Raw genomic sequence first — 8,681 nt, 5'->3', positions numbered from 1 at the left:
TGGGGTCTCTAGCCACCAGAGATGGGGATGAGGTCTGGTCTAGGACTAGGCCACAGTACAGTCCCTTGGTATCAGGAAGCCCCGCTGTCAGAGTCTTTCATAACTACAGCAGAAAATGGTGTTGCCAGATGGTGGTGTTGGATGACCACACAGTGTTAGAGGAACAGCAGTCTGAGCGGTGGGACTCAGGAACCCACTGGCACTCCTTACACCCCTTAACTACCTACCCCGTGATGTGTGCCCCTGACTTCCTTTTCTTTTCTGAAATGGATTCACATTTCCTGAAAAAACTTATCTTCATGGAGGCTCAAATAAAAATTTTTTAATTAAAAAAAAACCAAACAAGCCTATAAGCTGACGAGGGAGTGGATAGTCTCAAACTAAAGCTGTCTTAAAGTCCCCATGCAAGTGTGACTCGATATCCATTCACCCAACTCTGAGTCAGACATTCTTGCAAAGATTGGTTCTGCAGTTTCAGAGTGGGTTCTATCACTTCCTGATGATTCCAAGGTGCTGCTCCATGAGGAGATCTGCCGAGACTGCATGCATGTCATTTGCTTTGCATGTCAGTCTGCTGGCAGGCCCTCTTGCTGAAGGTGCCCATGAAGTTCAGTTCTGGGGGGGACATTTAACTATATTTACAAATAAGTATGTATGTTTATCTGGAACTGAGGCACTGGTGGGTTGCTGCTACTTCAGGGCCAAGGTCCAAGACACCTTCTCTCAATTTTGCCTTGTAGGCAACACACAGGAACTAAAACCAAAGAGAGGCTGGGAAAGGATAAGAGATTGTAACTTATGTTCTCTTGGTTTCCTTTGCAGCTCGTGGCAGAGAGTTGAGACTTAAGTAAGAGGCAGGATCACTTTGTGAATTTCTTTCTTTCTTTCTTTCTTTTTTTGAGACGGAGTCTCACTCTGTCATCCAGGCTGGAGTGCAGTGGTGTGATCTCGGCTCACTGCAACCTCCACCTCCCAGGTTCTAGTGATTCTCCTGCATCAGCCTCCCGAGTAGCTGGAACTATAGGCGTGTGCCACCATGCCTGGCTAATTTTTGTATTTTTTACTAGAGACAGGGTTTCACCATATTGGCCAGGCTGGTCTAGAAGTCCTGACCTCGTGATCTGCCCGCCTCAGCCTCCCAAAGTGCTGGGATTACAGGCGTGAGCTACCACGCCCAGCCTTCTTCTTCTTCTTCTTTTTTTAAGTATTATTAAAAACTTTTATTTTAGGTTCAGAGGTGTATGTGTAGGTTTGTTGCATAGGTGAACTCGTGTCACAGGGGTTTGTTGTACGGATTATTTAATTCCCCAGGTACTAAGCCTAGTACCCAATAGTTTTTTCTCTGATCCTCTCCCTTCTCCCACCCTCCACCCTCAAGTAGGCCCCAGTGTGTGTTGTTCCCCTCTTTGTGTCCTTGTGTTCTCACCATTTAGCTCCCACTTACAAGTGAGAACATGTGGTATTTGTTTTTCTGTTTCTGTGTTAGTTAGCTAAGGATAATAGCTTCCAGTCCCATCCATGTTCCTGCAAAAGATATGATCTCATTCTTTTTTATGGCTGCATGATATTTCATGGTGTATATGTACATTTTCTTTATCCAATCTGTCATTGATGGACATGTAGATTGATTCTTTGTCTTTGCTATTTCTAATAGCGCTGCAATGAACATATGCATGCATGTTTTTTTATGACACAATGATTTATACTCCTTTGGGTATATGTAATGGGATTGTTGAAGTGAATGGTAATTCTGCTTTTAGCTGTTTGAGGAATTGCTACACTGCTTTCCACAACTGTTGAACTAATTTACACTCCCACCAACAGTGTATAAGCATTCCCTTTTCTCCACAACCTTGCCAACATCTGTTATTTTTTGACTTTTTAATAATAGCCATTCTGACTGGTGTGAGATGGTACCTCATTGTAGTTTCTCTAATTGCATTTCTCTAATGATAGTGCTATTAAGCTTTTTTTCATATGCTTCTTGGGCACTGTATTAATCAGGGTTCTCTAGAGGGATAGAACTAGTAGGATATATAGATAGATATAAAGCAGAGTTTATTAAGGAGTATTAAATTCACACGATCACAAGGTCCCACAATAGGCCACCTGCAAGCTGAGGAGCAAGGAAGCCAGTCCAAGTCTCAAAGCTGAAGAACTTGAAGTCTGATGTTCAAGGGAAGGAAGCATCCAGCATGGGAGAAAGATGTAAGCTGGGAGGCTAAGCCAGTCTGGCCTTTTCACGTTTTTCTGCCTGCTTTATATTCTAGCTGAACTGGCCACTGACTAGATGGTGCCTACGAAGATTAAGGGTGAATCTGCCTTTCCCAGCCCACTGACTCCATTGTTAATCTCCTTTGGCAACACCCTCACAGACACACCCAGGATCAATACTTTGCATCCTTCAATCCAATCGTTTACACTCAGCATTAACTATCCCAGTCACGTATGTATCTTCTTTTGAAGAGTGTCTGTTCGTGTCCCTTGCCTACTTTTTAATGAGGCTGTTTGTTTTTTTCTTGTAAATTTGTTTAAATTCCTTATAGATGCTAGGTATTAGACCTTTGTCAGATGCATAGTTTGCAAATATTTTCTCCCATTCTGTAGGTTGTCTATGTATTCTAATGATAGTTTCTTTTGCTCTGCAGAAGCTCTTAAGTTTAGTTAAAGCCCATTTGTCAATTTTTGTTTTTGTTGCAATTGCTTTTGGCATCTTCATCATGAAATATTTTCCAGTTCCTGTATCTTGAATGGCATTGCCTAGCTTGTCTTCCACAGCTTTTATAGTTTTGGATTTTACATTTAAGTCTTTATTCCATCTTGAGTTGATTTTTGTATATGGTGTGAGGAAGGAGTCCAGTTTCAGTCTTCTACATATGGCTAACCAGTTATCCCAGCATCATTTATTGAATAAGGAATCCTTTCCCCATTGCTTGCTTTTGTCAAATTTGTCACAGATCAAATCTGTCAAAGATCAGGTGGTTGTAGGTGTGAGACCTTATTTCTGGATTTTCTATTCTGTTCCATTAGTCTACATGTTTTTTCTTGTATTAGTACCATGGTGTTTTGGTTACTGTAGCCCTGTAGTATATTTTGAAGTTGGGTAGTGTGATGCCTCCAGCTTTGTTCTTTTTGCTTAGGATTGCCTTGGCTATTTGAGCTCTTTTTTTGGTTTCATATGAATTTTAAAACTTTTTTTTCTAGTTTTGTGAAGAATGTCGTTGGTAGTTTGATAGAAATAGCATTGAATCTGTAAATTGCTTTGGGCTGTGTGGCCATTTGAATGATATTGATTCTTTTTATCCATGAGCATGGACTGTTTTTCCATTTGTTTGTGTCATCTCTGATTTCTTTGGCAAGTGTTTTGTAAATCTCATTGTAGAGACCTTTCGCTTCCCTGGTTAGCTGTATTCCTAGGTATTTTATTCTTTTTGTGGCAATTGTGAAAGGGATTGCGTTCCTGATTTGGCTCTCTGCTTGGCTGTTGTTTGGTGTATAGGAATGCTAGTGATTTTTGTACATTGATTTTGTATCCTGAAACTTTGCCGAAGTTGTTTATCAGCTGAAGGAGCTTTTTGAGTTGAGATTGTGTGGTTTTTCTCCATATAGAATTATTTCACCTACAAACAAGGATAGTTTGACTACCTTTCTTCCTATTTGGATGCCCTTTATTTCTTTCTCTTGCTTGATTGCTGTGACCAGGACTATATTTGGTACTGTGTTTGAGCAGGAGTGGTGGGAGAGGACTTCCTTGTCTTGTGCCAGTTTTCAGGGGGAATGCTTCCAGCTTTTGCCCATTGAGTATAATGTTGGCTGTGGGTCTGTCATAGATGGCTCTTATTATTTTGAGGTATGTTCTTTCAATACATATTATGAATTTCAAGGGCCCTTAGCACTGTTACTTCCCTAGGCTTCTTCCTTCATTAAAAATATTTGAAATTATATTTTGTCACTGCATAGCTGTAAAGACAAATATATTAGTATGAAAACATTTTCTTCAACCTAAAAGTTATTTTTTCTTCTAATTTTAAAAGAAATGAAAACATTTTCACAGACCTCTGAAAATAGTGTGGATCTTAGTTGCTGTACCTATTGTGCCTGTTAAGATATGCCCATTAAGTATCTGTTGATGGATGGGTGGATGGATGGATGTTACAAAAAAGTTAACTTTAGGGGTAAGAACATGACATATTAGAGAGATGGAGGTATGAGGAAATCACTTACTGTGCTTCCTTCTATCTGTTCACACTGCCCTGAGCTTCCTGTTCTCAGCCATGATGTCTGGATCTCCAATTCACTTTGAAGGATGGGAGCATTGATGTGAAGCATTGATGTGAAGCTTCATTTCCCGTGTATAAGTCACCACAACACTAATACAAGATTATAGTTTTCAAATTTAAAATAAAATTAATTTAAGCACACTGACAGAAATATCAAGAATAAATTTTGTCTTCTACTACAAACATCACTGCAGATGTCTTAGCATTCGTCATTAGAAAGACCATTCTAAAAGATGTTTAGAAAACTACCTTCAGAATCTTGGGCCTTATTATCATAATATTTTTCAGCTGTTGATAATTGAGTATCTAGTCTTATGATCCACTGAGTCACAAATAGAAAGACATAAGATTGGCAATGGCTCCTACAATATTTCATATTTGTTATTTTCAGAACTTATCAACAAGAGAAAATTTATTATAGTATTTTTTGTTGATGTGGCCCTAATTTGCTTTTCCCCACTGTTCTACAGGTCTGCAATGGTGAGAATCTAAGATGGAATCCTGAAAATCCTATGCTTTTCAAAATATATTTTGAGTTCCCTTTAACCTAACATAGAGATGCCAAGTGGCGCATTTAGCAGTAGACTGTGTGTGTCCTCAAGCAAGGATGGAGTGGCACACTAGAGAGTTTGAAAATGGCTCTTAATATTGTCAGAACTAAGTTAACTGAGTTATTATCTTAGAGCAGCAGTAGGCAAACTACAACCTGTGAGCCAAATTTGGCCCACCACCTGTTTTTGTATAGACCAGGAGATAAAATGGTTTCTACATTTTTTCAATAGTTGGAAAAAAAGCCTAAAGAAAAATAATATTTAGTAACATGAAAATTATATGAAATTCAAATTCCAATGGAAGAATAATATTTAATGACATAAAAAATTATGTGAAATTCAGATTCCAGCATACATAAATAAAGTTTAATTTGGAACATAACTATGTCAATTTATTTATGGATTATGGCAGCTTTCATACCAAAGAGCAAAGTTGAGTATTTGCAACAGAGATAATATGGCCCACTAAGCCTAAAATATTTACTACCTGGCTCTTTACAGAAAACACTTGACCCCTGTCTTGGAGCACAGAAATTCCTGAACAAGATCTGAACCACCAAGTTTCTTTTAGTAATCCCATTATGGGAACTCTTTTTTTTTTTTTTTTTTTTGGAGTCTTGTTCTTGTCACCCAGGCTGGAGTACAATGGCACAATCTCAGCTCACTGCAACCTCCACGTCCTGGGTTCAAGTAATTCTCCTGCCTCAGCCTCCTGAGTAGCTGGGAATAGTGGTGCGCACCACTATTCCCAGCTAATTTTTTGTATTTTTAGTAGAGATGGGGTTTTACCATTTTGGCCAGCCTAGTCTCGAACTCCTGACCTCAGGTGATCCTCTCACCTCAGCCTCCCAAAGTGCTGGGATTACAGGCATGAGCCACCACGCCCAGCCCCATTACAGGAACTCTTATCCATGAATAATGCATAAATCATATTGCTAGTTCACCTGTGTTGATCTTTTACTATGTGCTTGGCCCCATATTAGATGTTTCCATTCATTATCTCATTTAATCTTCACAACCTAGTGAGGTAGATAATGTCAACATCTCTATTTTATAGGTTAGAAAAATGAAGTTCTAGGGAGATTACCTAACTTGCCCAAAGTCACTCTCAGCAAATGCCCTACCTGGGATTCAAACCCAAGACCATCTAATGTCAAAGTTTATGCCTTGAGCTATGTTATCATAATGACTTCTCAAGCCTTTCTTGGCATTATGGATGTTTGTCACTAGTACTTCCCCTCTGAGAAAAGACTGCATAAAACTTACTGTCTTAGTCCTTTTGGGCTGCTGTGCCATGGACTGGGTGATTAACAACAGACATTTCTCAAAAATTGTGTAGGCAGAATTTTGGGAGATACAAAATCCAGGCATTGGCAGACCCAGCGTTTGGTGAGGGGCTGCGTCCTGGTGGAGAGAGAGGGAGCAAGCTCTCCGCTGTCTTTTATAAGGGCACCAACCCCATCATGAGAGCTCCATCCTCATGACCTAGTTATCTCTTAAAAGCCCCATCTCCAAATACCGTCACGCTGAGGATCTAGGCTTCAACATATAAATTTTACAGGAATACAAATATTCAGTACATTGTACTTACTAACTACTGTGCAAAGTAATTCTTCCTTTTATTTGTCTTACATTTGCAACTTTCAAGCTTCCCATGAGACTTACTCCTGGTGAGTTTGTTATCTAGTCACAGCTTTCTCTGCTGTATGTATTTTAATCTTATCCCCCTCTAGGCCTTTTTTCAGGGGAAATGGAGGGTCTCTGCTTTCTGTGTATGGAAGTCACCCCTGCTCTTCTTCAAGCCTGCTATGATTTGATTTCTTTGAATGCAATGACCAGAATAACACATGGTATTTCTAGGTTCAATAAACTGGCAAGATAGTGGTTATTTTCATTTCCTATGTCCTCTTAATGATTCATAGAATTTCACTGTTGTTTTAGTTCATCTTCTTGGGGCTACAGAAGCAAAATAGGTAAATGTTTTCAGCTTACAATTTCCCAATCGTATTCCTGGAGTATAACTTTGCTGAGAGCCAAGCATCTTATTATATTGCTCACATTAGTTTTCTCTGAATAGTTTAAATATCATTTTTCTGCAGAGTTAAAGGTTTTTGGTTCTCATTCTAGAGAGAAAGGCATAGTACAAATAGCGTGAGTGTGTGCCCCTGCACTGGGAAAGGCTGACCAGTGAGGCAGGAAAAACCTATATTTCTTTAAAAGAAGCAGAACTTCCACATTTTCCCAAGAGTAACAGATATAATCTAATCTCTGACAGACTCTGTTCCTATGACTCATGACTCTAGATACATCTTGTAACAATCAAGCTTTATCTTAACATGGATGAGAGTATCTATCACCTGAGCAATGCAGATAAAGCAGATCTTTTTAAAGGCTTCTATGTCTTCCAAAGAAGTAGAAACAATATTTTGATTCAGATGTATCTTATGCCTATCTTCTTAAATATATTTTTGCAAAACATATATTTCTGACAGGTTTGTAGGTAAATTTGCATGTAAGCTTTAGTGTAATTGCCAGTTGGTGGTGGGGGGTTGACCCTGACACAGCTCCTGACAGTACATGTCTAGGCTCTCTAAGGTAATCAGTCTCATGGGCTGTATAATTTGAGATGATGCCATTCATCAACCTGGCTGAGAAAGACTGTAATTCCTGCCTAGCCATTCATCTCCACAATGAAAGATTCTATTGATGAGGCTCTTTCTGGACATTCATGCAACTTTTTCAAAGTCTTCAGAGTTTTTCATGACCTCTCCCCTCTATGATATTCATGTTTATTCTGTCTAGTCAGCCAGTTCCTTTTGTACTAACTTCTCCAGTCTCTTTTTTAAAAACCTAATAAAAATTTCACCCACTCTCACTATTTAACACATTTCCCATTCTATATGTGTGTGTTTTTTTTTTGTTTTATAAAATTAAGTTTAGAAGCCAAGAAAAATACTTTTGTGATAAGGGAAACCAAGCGTGTGGTATCCCTGTTGACTGTACTGGGCACCTTTCCTCAACCAAGGTAAACATCACATTGTCCTGAGTTCTCCCAGGTTCCCAACACCTCACGGCAGAAAGAAGAGTGGACCCCTTCTGCCTCCATGGAATAAGTATAAATTGTGAAGAATGAATAATTAATTAGGATATTGCTTTAGAACTTATTTTTATAACTATTATAGTAAATGAATATAATAAATCCATGTGTGAAGATAAACAAAATACAAACAGAATACATTTTATTTGCTTAACAATAATCTATACTATAGAGTAGAATCATGTCTTACCCAGAACATAGACTCTAAAATCAATCTGTAATAAGAAGATTACATATAATCCAATTTTCTCTTGAAAAGAATCAAACACAGTATTCATGGCTTTGGACTTACAACTTTTTGCTCTGTGTGCAGGATGGACAGACTATAATAAAGAATACACATGCCAAATATATTTACAGTATTTTATTTCCACGAAGGTAGTTGAATTGGACTCACAATATGCACATATTATGTGATATTATGTGACTCTAGTATATCTCATCTCTTCTGAATAGTAGTAGTAATGATGATGATGATCATGATGACAATGATTATGCTAAAATTGTGCAGCATGGTTACTGGTAGACACTAAAGCCACCTGAGATCATCACAGCACCGCTCAGATCTCCTTCCATGTTGTAGGGTCAACCTTAGCCAAGGACAAAATGGTGCCAGCCAAGTTCAAAGGTAAACTAATTTAGCATATTTCAAATGTCTTAATATAATAGCCAACCCAAACTTTTGGAACCTGTGTTCTACTTATTATCTTGCTTTCCATATAAGCAAGTAATTTGCTTGTATGGAAATATATG

This window comes from Nomascus leucogenys, chromosome 11 (assembly GCF_006542625.1).
Source record: "Nomascus leucogenys isolate Asia chromosome 11, Asia_NLE_v1, whole genome shotgun sequence".
Classification (NCBI taxonomy): Eukaryota; Metazoa; Chordata; class Mammalia; order Primates; family Hylobatidae; genus Nomascus; species Nomascus leucogenys.
This window is presented reverse-complemented; position numbering follows the sequence as displayed.